This window comes from Ooceraea biroi, chromosome 9 (genome assembly GCF_003672135.1).
Source record: "Ooceraea biroi isolate clonal line C1 chromosome 9, Obir_v5.4, whole genome shotgun sequence".
Taxonomy (NCBI): Eukaryota; Metazoa; Arthropoda; class Insecta; order Hymenoptera; family Formicidae; genus Ooceraea; species Ooceraea biroi.
In genome coordinates, this window is record NC_039514.1 from 5,762,347 (window position 1) to 5,773,253 (window position 10,907).

General features: G+C 41.6%; 1 protein-coding gene across 1 annotated transcript in view; it reads right to left on the minus strand.

The window, feature by feature from the left end:
• Nucleotides 1–2,257, minus strand: part of LOC105279641 (serine proteinase stubble) — a 32,075-nt gene extending 29,818 nt beyond the window's left edge. Inside the window, exon 1 of the mRNA XM_011339538.3 lies at nt 573–2,257. The gene's annotated coding sequence lies outside the window, so the exon portion shown is untranslated. The remainder of the gene's footprint in view (nt 1–572) is intronic.
• Nucleotides 2,258–10,907: the final 8,650 nt, after the last annotated feature.

Below are 10,907 nucleotides of genomic sequence, written 5' to 3' on the forward strand. Positions count from 1 at the left end.
ATTTTACATCATAAACGCGAACGAGTCTCTTACTTTCGAACATGAGAAATCAAGAAACGAGATAATCGTTTTTATCAATTCCAATAATCCTAACAGTTTCTAGTTACTTTCAGTCTTTCCCTTTTTATTTTATTATCCCCTTTTATTTTCTTTTAGTTTCTCCGAAAATTCAGGAAAATGAATGAAATTTCAAAAAAGAATTCTTTTAAATTAGAACTAAAGAGAGTTAACAAATGTTAGATAAAATAATTACGTGATTTGGTAACGTTGCTCGCGTCAACGATCGCTTAAATCTGGATAGAAAAATACGAGCACTTGGTGAGCACTTTTCGCGTTAAATCCGACGTATCCGGCATAAGGAAAAAAAAGAAGAAAAAACCCAGGTATCATTATCATGTCGCGCCGTCGGCGTCGCGCGTAGGTCGTTTATTTCGACGTTAACTCGTCCCGATACCCGTCAGCTCCCGAGCTCCTAATAAAACTCACGAAAGGAACGCCTCGACTCTTTCTCGGATACTTAACCGGATCTCACGCATACATCGCAGACGGGTGGAAAAAGATTGAAGACTCACCGATTTTTCGAAGCTGGCTCACGTTCGTCACACAATGCGCCGCTCGCGTATCGTAAAAGTCACCTGATCGATCGTCATTCCCGGGTCATTCCGTCCTTCGCGGTGCGTCGTTCTTACGAGCACGACGATGGAACATTCGCGTACGCGCATTCGGGGACGACGACGACGACGATCCGGGAATTGTGCGCGCAGTGTGCGACACGACGCATCGCCACCGTGGTCCCCCAATCAAACGTGGCCGCGATACCGGACCACAACCGTTAAACACATGGATGAATCGCGAAATAAAACAGCCCTCTCTCGGTCTTTCCGAAAGGGAGAGATCGGGTGCCCGAAACGACTGTTCCGATATCCGCGCGATGTCGAGGCGCTCGTCTGCCAAAAGGCGTGAACACGAGCGGCAATTGGGCGCCGTCCTCCCTCGATCTGATCGATATTGATCTTTTTTACTTGGTCCTGACAATCAATGGTTGATCGCCGCGCATTTCTCCTTCTTTTTCCTTTCCGATGAACGACGAGATTTCACGATTCACGAATCTCACGAAAAGGACTAGGCACGAACGTTCGTAGTGTTCGTACTTGGTAGATCAGTGGCCCACGCGCGCACTGCTCCGCATTCCCGTGTTGTAGGCTCAGCGTGTGCATGCGGTTCGACTACCGGTCGCGCTTTGAGGATCGCCTCGTTGCGTCCAGCGTGGACGAGGAAGCCGAGGAAGGTGAGTAGGGAGCCAGCCTCGTGCCAATCGCCACCGCAACAACCACGTGTCGTCTCCCGCCAGGATTCCACGAGATAGATCCCCCCGGCATGGCCGCGCCGGATGCGATCCGATACGACCGAGTCACACTGCCGAGTCGTCTTGCGAGAGAAAGACAAAGAGAAAGAGAGAGAAATCATGCGTTTTTCCACTTTTTTTAACTCGGATTTTTCACTTTGACATTCAAATGCCGTAGTAGAGTATTCTCATTAAATTGCACGCAAACGCGAATGGAAATGTCAATCGAAATATCACGTTCCCCAAGATTGAACTTGAACTGTTAGCTTAGTGGGAGACACACGCTACGTTAAATTAGATGTACGTATTATGACGTTTGCGGAAATGGGTCGATTGGCATCTTCGCGTAATGATGGTCTCGTCTGACGCGCATCAACGAGACAATGGTCGTAAAACGCGTACTTGCTAACGCGGAGATCGTCATTAGCGATGTACACCGAGGAAAGTTTCGTGCTACTTTCGGCTATCACTGAATTAGGGCGCGATCGTCGGCGAGGGAGTAGACGATGGAGCAACGTTGATAACGACGGATGTCACGGAGGAAACAGTTTTCCTCGGATAAATAAGAACGCCACGGTTTTCTAAAACGGCGCGCCTCGGCCATTTTACGTAACGAGTGAAAATGCGGGGCTTTCCCTCCATCCTCGACACCATTTAATACCGGCTAGAGGCTCCGCCGTAGCGATCTCGACGTATCTGCGCCGCGCGCGAAAAATTCACTTATCGGAGCCGATCTGACCGAAACGAGACTCGCTCGAGCCTCGAGAGAACGAAAAACCCCGCCGAATCGTCATGGTGAGAAACTCGTCCACGCGCCTCGACTCTTACCTCTCTTGCTGCTACTTGTTGGGCGAGTTAGTCGCCGGTGAAAAAGTTCGCTGACGCCGCCACGCCTGAGAACACCCGAGAAACGTAAGAGAGCACGAGAAAACAAAACGCCGGGAAAGATTTTTCCTCCGATGCCGAGAGTCACCGGTATGACAATAAAATCCCTCCTTCCTCCCCTCCCCCTCCCTCCAATTCCTTTCGCTCGTGTGTATTATGCGCGCGAGCTCATCCTGCGTTCAGTTGAACCAGCAACGCGAGAAAGAAACGAAGCGAGTAAAAAAAAGACACACAGAGAGAGGGAGACTTAACGTGATGATGTACAGAAAAATAATGAACATATCTTACGTACATAGTTGTACGCGCGTAATTGCAATACCATCGTCCCTCTCGCTTTTGGACGAAGTGGGTCGTCCTCTCGAGGAACACTTGGCTGAGGGGCCGACGGCCGCGACCACTGCCTTCTCTCTCTCTCTCTCTCTCTCTCTCTCTCTCTCTCTCTCTCTCTTGGTATCTGCTCCGGTCGCTACTCCACTTCCGCGTCAATCATTTTCCGCGACGAGTTCCGCCAGGCCGTGCCGTAGAGACTATCTTCTTAATTTAACATCGGGGAAAATCACAACGTCGGCTATAAGACCGCAAAATGTCTCAAACGTCCGTTAAATCACGACGGACGAATTACTGCGCGATATGATACGATCGCTTAAGCTTCATCATGCAACCGGATGTTTCCCAGGCGCAAGAAATTATATGTACGTAAATTGCATACGCAATGAAACCTAATAAAAAATAATAGCCTGGTTTCTTTCGTCGCGTTAGCACAAATTCAACGCTGTAACATAATAATAGCTATGATACTGATATCAACAATCCGCGATGACGGCCCTCTTTTTAAAGGCCTCGCCTTGCATGTGCACGATGCTTTCTTATTTGCATTATTATTAAATGCTAAAAATGTGACGGCATTAGTATAGCGCGTTATACAGAAGATTGTGGCTCTAACTTTGTGGACTAAAAAAATCATTAAATATCTTTTTACGATAATATTTGTGCAGAAAGATTATTACATATTTCATACTCTAATATATTAAAAAGAGAATAATAATATCTCTTTTTGTATCAATATTCTCTCAATCAAGAAGTGTTAGATGTAAAGACTGATTTGGACGACAGCATTGTCTGACACGCATCCGGTGAGAGACAGTATCGGAGCAAATTCTATATAACATACAATAAATCCGTGTGTTTCTTCACGGCCTTGAGATAATCGTCAACGAGAATGTCTCTTTTATTTTGCCGTAATTGTCGCACGGCTAATTAAGCTGACGAGACCCAAAATTGTGACAGAATAACCTGACAATTACATACATCGCAAGGTCTGCCAAGATTCTAGTCTTGTGTTAGAAGTTGTGTCGCAAGTGCTTGACCTTATTCTTAATTCTTATTATCGGTTAGCTACTACTGGCTACGATCAAAGTGATATAGCAATATCTAATGAAAAATTAAGGCTGAATAGACGAGACACCAGTATAAAAATGTCCTCGCAAGAAGCCTTCATAGCTGCGTCACATGACATGCGTCACGTAGTCACGTTGTAAAAGGTATGAAAAAAAAATTGATAGAAGCACATGATTAGTAAAAGAGCTTAAACGAAGGACGGTGAATCGTGAGTGAAATTTCGACGGATTTTAAGCGCCTAGAGGCGTTCCTGCGTCGCTAATTAGCCGACAATTGTAACCAAAGTATCTTCTCAAACGTATGTAGTGAACTTTCTTCTTCTCGCTTCTTCTCCCTTGATCCCGCCGCCGCGCCGACACTAGCCCCTTTAAAAACGCTTGCGTTAATTAACGCGCGCACGCCTTTGTATTAAACATGCCGACTAATTGCGCACGAGGCGAGCTCGGACGTATTGTTGTGAGCTAGATCCCAACAAATAGCGGGAAAGGTTCGTGTGCACGTGCGGGCGCGCATAAAAATCGCCTTGCCATTCAGACTGGAAATGCATATAAACGCTACGATGAAACTGAGATTTTTCTACGAGTTTAAATTATCGGATTATATTTTATTGCTGTTTTATTGCGCTATTATGTATATTGTCCTGTAATTAACAACGACACGACAACTTTTAGGTAATTATATAGAGATACGGATCCCTCCCGATTTCAATAATTTTTTAACATGTCATCAAGGACATCACCCTGAGTGACGTTGTGAAGGCCAACTTTTTTATCATATTCAACGTAATTCGACGTTATCCGGAAACTGTGCGCTAGAAACTAATTTACGAGCTATCGTTTGATTCGACACCCTTCCCATCTTCCAACCCTCGTATCGCCACGCTCTGAAAATTCGTTGCGAGACTTAGTTACTCCGAATTTGCGCGATGATATGCATACATAACGGAACATAAATCGTGAGATCCAATTTGAATTCGGAACCGTCGGGCATACGATTAACGCGATACACGAGTCGTTCCCCACTCCAATCGGGGGGGTCGCCTCATTTTGGATGCGTCCGTTGCCTCCGTGAAGAGATGCATGCGCCTCAGATGATTAGCCTGCAGCCCGCGCTCAACACGTCGATGACTTAGAAAGGCCCTTCATCCCTTCTCCCCTCCTCGCCCCCCAACTCCTCCGACTACGCACTGATAAATGCCCAAAATCACCGGTTAGGCTCGGTATCGGGCTCGTTAATTGCCGCTCGTTATAAGGGCAACGTGCAGAAGGTGGAGGATTTTTAACAACATAGAGGAATATTATCGTACAGCGCGTACAACGCTAATGGCGCACGCTGTCTTACAAACAGATTTCGCGCGCCCAGCTACTGCGAGAATAAGCATAAATATATGATTACGATCAAACATTGAATATGTCAAAATATGTACGACAGAAAGTTAGAGACCTAAAAGTTAAGGCTTTTAAACACCCTCAAGGGAGATTCTGGAAATTCTGGCAACGTTCAATTTCTGACTCGTGCAACCATTTTGTACTAAAATATATATTAGACGTAGTGTGTAACATTTTGGATAAATTAAGTCAACTAAATACTGAAGTTATGCGCGCGCATATTTAATATTTGATTTTCATTATTTAACAAATTGCAAAACTTTCTGACAGTTACCAGCTTGCCGCATCATGGCGAACATTTTCTAAATTCTCTCTTGACGATCTCTAGAGGACTTGTTACAGAAAAGATTTTATTTTCAACATTCGGCCGAACGAGTAATAGCTGCTGGTCAGCCAATATGTATAATAATAATGGATAATAATACACCGAAACAACACGAGGCATGTGCCTCGTGAATAAAAAAGAGAGTACAACTATGTGTTGTACTCTCTTTTTTATTTCTCTCGTAAAATCCAATGACCATCGGAGACAATGGCTTCTACCGTAACAGTTGCGTCCTTTCTGAAAAAAAAAAACGTTCCGACACGTTTTGACGTGCTCGTCCCTAATTAACCAGTACCGGTATCGACATAACATATCGCAGTAGCCGAGATTGCCACAGGCACAGCCTTAACAACCGATTTCGAAGGAGCTAGAGGAAGGTCGGTTTCGGCCGGCCGAAACCGAACTTCGCTCCGCTCCAAGTACGAGACAATACAGTTGCCGTTTCTGGGTTTATGGACGAGACGCTTCTTAAAACGCTCCTTAAAACGCGGTGACTTTAACGACGATTCCGGGTGCGTTTTTTTTGTCGATAGTTTATTCGTCGCGCACATTTCCTTCTTATTTTTTTTTTATTTCAAATTTGCTTTCAAAAGTTTACATTAAAAATTGCTAATGTTTTGTACATACCTATTAAAGGTTCAAACGTATAAAAGAAGGTATGTCATTGCGTATTATCGTAAAGAAGTTTGCAACATTGTCGCATTCGACAGTCACGTAAAACCAGTTGGACCGATTACATCGAGTCTTCTGCCCCATTCATCCTCGGCCCCCAAAGAAGTAGGTCGCTTCGCGGTGCTCGGAGTCTGTAGAGACAATACGCATCTTGTTCCCTCAACCAACGAGTCGGTTTTATTTGTAATGAAATAACTGCATGTAAGGAGAGAAAATTGTTATCGCGGATTTTAATTGCGATACTATCATAGCTTAATTTAATTAAATAATAGCTAATTAATATACAATAACTAGGGGAATTACTCATATTAAAGCCAGCCTTTTATACATATTGCAGTAATCAATTAGCATTACGTTCAAATAGTTTTTTAATTTGATAATGTACAGATATACTATACATATGAGAAACTTTTCTATATTTTCTTGTATTTCTTGGATATTACAGATTAGATTGGTACAGTATTTTCTTTCAATTTACTACAGTAGGTAAATTTTACTCTTTTTTAAAAAAATCCTTTCTGTGTTTATCTATGATTGAATTTAACGTTATATCAAATTTTGTCTTTTTCGAATTATTAAATTTATATTTTCTTTTTTATAAATTATATATATATTAGAATTGTCGTGTTTTATTGCTTTTTTAGGGAGCAATATTCGATGACGAACGAGTAAATAAGAAGTCTAATTCGCGATTTCTCTAATATCCTGTATAAACGGAAAAATATATTGTTGATTTAACAAATATGGCTTTTGAGGTCGCTCAAATATTAGAGATTATAGGTTAGCAACCCGTGACATTCAAGTTGCATCAACCGTCTGGTTCAAGCAAGCACGTTTTTCAATATATATATATATATATATATATATATATATATATATATATATATATATATATATATATATCGTCTCTCTTTCTACAGATTGTACGTAGTCTGATTAAAAATAAGAAAAGAATTGGTTTTTTTATTTAACGTTGCTTCAATTGTAATTATTAGCGAAGAAAATTTTATTATGAAAGTAACGATTATTTGTTTTGTTTCTTTTTTCAGCAATGCACCGGTCATCGAAGCACTTGGTCATCGCAGTACGCGTTTCGCAACGACGATGTGCTCCGTCGACGGTGCTCTTCTCTCAAGACACGGCGCTCGCGTACTTCTAAATCTAAATCGCTGATATCCCATCTCGTTGGCCGCCACGTATCGCACCGTTTCGCTCTCGAGGCTCAATTAGAGACGGGTGGATTTATCATCGCGCGCCCAATTAAAATGTAGGAAACGGGAGAAGCCGCCGTTCTCCGTTCCGTTCTGTAAAGCTACGGCGTCGGCCCGCTCTGTAAGTAATGTACGACATTCGGCTCTCTGCTCTTTAATTCGCTCTCCCTGTCGATTTCTTTATTTTAAGAAAGCTGTACGATGTGTACTGTTCTCCCCCCTCCCCCTATCTCTCTCTCTCTTTCTCTTTTCCTCTCTTTTTCTGTTTCTCTCTTCTCCGGCAGCGCGCCGTTATTTCTCGGATTCCTTGATCCACCGTTAATGCACCGGAATTTCGGGACGCGCTAAGAGTCACGGAACACGACAAACTTTTAAGACCATTAAGGTCACCTTCTCGCTCGTTCACCTGAAAATATCCGTGTCCTTGATTATTTATAAACCTTTTTACGAAAAAGGGAGAAGAATTTTTTGTTGCAACTGATAAACCAAACACGTGCGTGCACATTAATGTAAGTCTCCGCGGGATCCATGCCTAAAACTGCAAATTAAAAAGTCAAGCGGACCAGTCTTGCACGTGTTTCGACACAAGTTGCGCAGGCCGTTCTGTTAAAGGCGATTGATCGACCGTGTACGGCTAACCCAAATCTCTAACGTTTTATCTAAACGAGAAAAAAAAGAAGTGCGAATTCGGCGCAATTCTGGGTCAGTCAGACTGTCAGACATCAAAGACTGTGAGTCGGGCATTCACGGTTCACTCATCTCAGCGAGAAAATCTTCGTAAGGAAATCTAGACTCCGATTTTATCGGTCGGCTTTAATCACGCTCTCGACTGTTCCGGTACAATTACGCGTTTGAATATTTTTTTTCTTTTTTCACACACATATGATACACACACATGATGATGGAGATGCTGACGCGAGAAGGTAGACCAGCGAAAGTCAATGCGCGCGTGGGCGCGCGTTACGCAAAATCTCCGACGATAAAATCGAGAGTCCCCCGAATACATCGCGTCATTTCGTAATGAACATTGAAGCAATAATATTGAGCTAGTGCCTCGTTGCGCACACGTGCGCATTGTCACGACTGTTGCGACGAAACGGAAACGACCGCTTCCATTGTTCTTGTACGGTTCACGCGTGCAAACTTATTGTCGTCACGGAACGCGAATGCACTCGCGTAGCCTCGAAAACGACTGGAAGAAAATGCTGGAAAGATGGACAAGTACAGACAAGGATCTGACAGATCTGAAACGAAATATTTTTCCTGCTTTTAATCGCGGAATCTACAATTGCTTGACATTTAACGCCTGCCTCAAATACCTTGATTCTCTTTGATGTAAGAATTTACACTTGGAGTCATTGAATTCTATTTAGATTTTCATCATTTTGGCATATCTATAAAGCATATCTCAAATAATTGGCATTTCTATAAAGTCATATAATTTTCCAGAATCAATAAATGTTGGAAATTTAAATTTCAAAAGTAAGAGTAAAATTTTCGACTCGAGAATTAATTGGTCTATGAGCGTAGCTCAGATTGTCCACCATCAGTCTTCTTTCTCGCGTGCAACGATGCAATTTCGGGAATTGTAACGTTAATTGCCGCTCCTTTGTAAAAAATGCCTGCCCTAAGGGTGAGTGTGGTTAACGATACTTTCGCAGATCGACCGCCGTTTACGCGTGAGAAACCAACGAAACGAAACGAGATTGGGGATGCCGCCAGGTAGACAAACAAGTATGAGAGCAATGTGTCTCGATTCTGTATCATTTCAATAAAATTCAGAAGAGACTTTTTATTTGAAATAATGACATCACGTTATTCTTTTATGACACAAAGGATAAAAAGGATAAATTTTGTCACGATTACTGCGAGCGATAATTACAAAGATGTGCACGTATACGCTTGAATACTTGGCGAATGTCTGACATATGAACGTTGATAAGAAATTTAATCGATCACGCCATGCATACGACCCGTGAATAGACTATCTCTGGCAAAACGAAAGCTGTGTCTATGCCATATATATGCGACGCGTGTAAGTTAGCATATAATGATAGCGACAATGGTTAGTGGTGAAAGTTGCACGCACTTGTGAGACGGCACGAGCGAAGCATTCGTTGCACGTTTCATGCAACATGGTGAGTGCATCTTGTGTGTGAGAACAAGCATATTTATTTTTCATTTACATTCTGGCATAAAATAGCTACGAGCTTAGGATTTCTAACAAATGTATCCATTTTTGCGAAATTCACAGATACATCTCGGGTACTATTTGTTACTCACTTTATTTCAAATCTGGAATCTTTATAAAAATGTAAAAAATTTTAAAAGCCGTTCATTTAAAAAAGAGGAGAAACTGCATCGCGCGCGCGCACGCGCGTGCGTGTGCGTGTAACTTTTGATCAATTCTGGAATTAAAACTTTTTGATTGATGATAAGTTGTTATAAAGCCTTATACATCAAATGTGAAATTTACGATAATACGTGTACGCGCGCATACTGACACATAATGACTGAAAAATATACGTATTGTATTAAACAGATTTTAGACTTTCTCTTGTGCTGATGGAAGATTAACTTTGTCAACGTGACAATGTGACGTCCGCATTTCCATTATTGTGGCTTCAAGGCGAGAAACTTCGTATTTGGTTTTCTCAATTTAATAGAAACCGCATAATTTCATATCCGAGATAGCATCCAATTTGTTTGACACAAATCGTTGTTGACACGCGTCGCTTCGTCCAACAAACCCAAATTCCATCGCAAATGATTCTCAATTTGCGATGCTGATTAAGAAAATTTTTAATAACAGGAAAGAAACTTACAAAAATCTTAAGAAATTATGCGTGTGACACGACTGCAATATAAAATTGCAGAGATAAAGTCCGTTAAAAGATATTAGAATTAGTACATATATGGATTAGTATATAAATGGAGGAAGGATAAATCGGCGCCATCACAATGCGCAAAGAAATTGCTGAAATATTGCGTATTACTTTTCAAAACTCTGAAACTTAATGCAATTATTGTACATTGTGGCGGAAAGATGTTACCTGCGTTAGTAGGCAAAGAACATGTAGACATATTATTAGTACTAATATCTTACAAAGAATCTGGAAAACTATTTGGAATTCCTGTCATTTCTTTTAGCAGTGGAAACGACGAAGCTTCTGCATGCATGAATTTCTGAACGAAGTGTGTGATAAAGTTCAAGCACTTTGTTTCGATACCGCATCTATTATAATATTGAACTTTTCAAGGCGCATATATTACAGAAAATATACAGAAAATTATCATACGTATGATGCTCTCAGTTAGATCATTCACATAAAGATACACAGAGCAACCGCAACCGCGCCGCTCGAGCATTCTTTGCCCATGCACTCTCTCTCTCTCTCTCTCTGTTTATCCCCTTCCCCCATTTGTCTAATAAAGGGTCGTGTTCTTTATAAATGTACGATTAAATTACGAGAGAGAGAAAGAGAGAGAAAGAAATCAATGATTTTTGCTTCAGATTTGTCAAGTTATTAATTAATTAATTACATGAGAATTCAAATCGCTTTATTTAAATTAAAACCTGAGAGAAACAGTAGGAACATGAATTGCCGCATCTAAATTAGTAGAATATCACTCGCGTGGCTTGGATTATATTACAAAACAATAAACGGTACGAAAAGTTCATT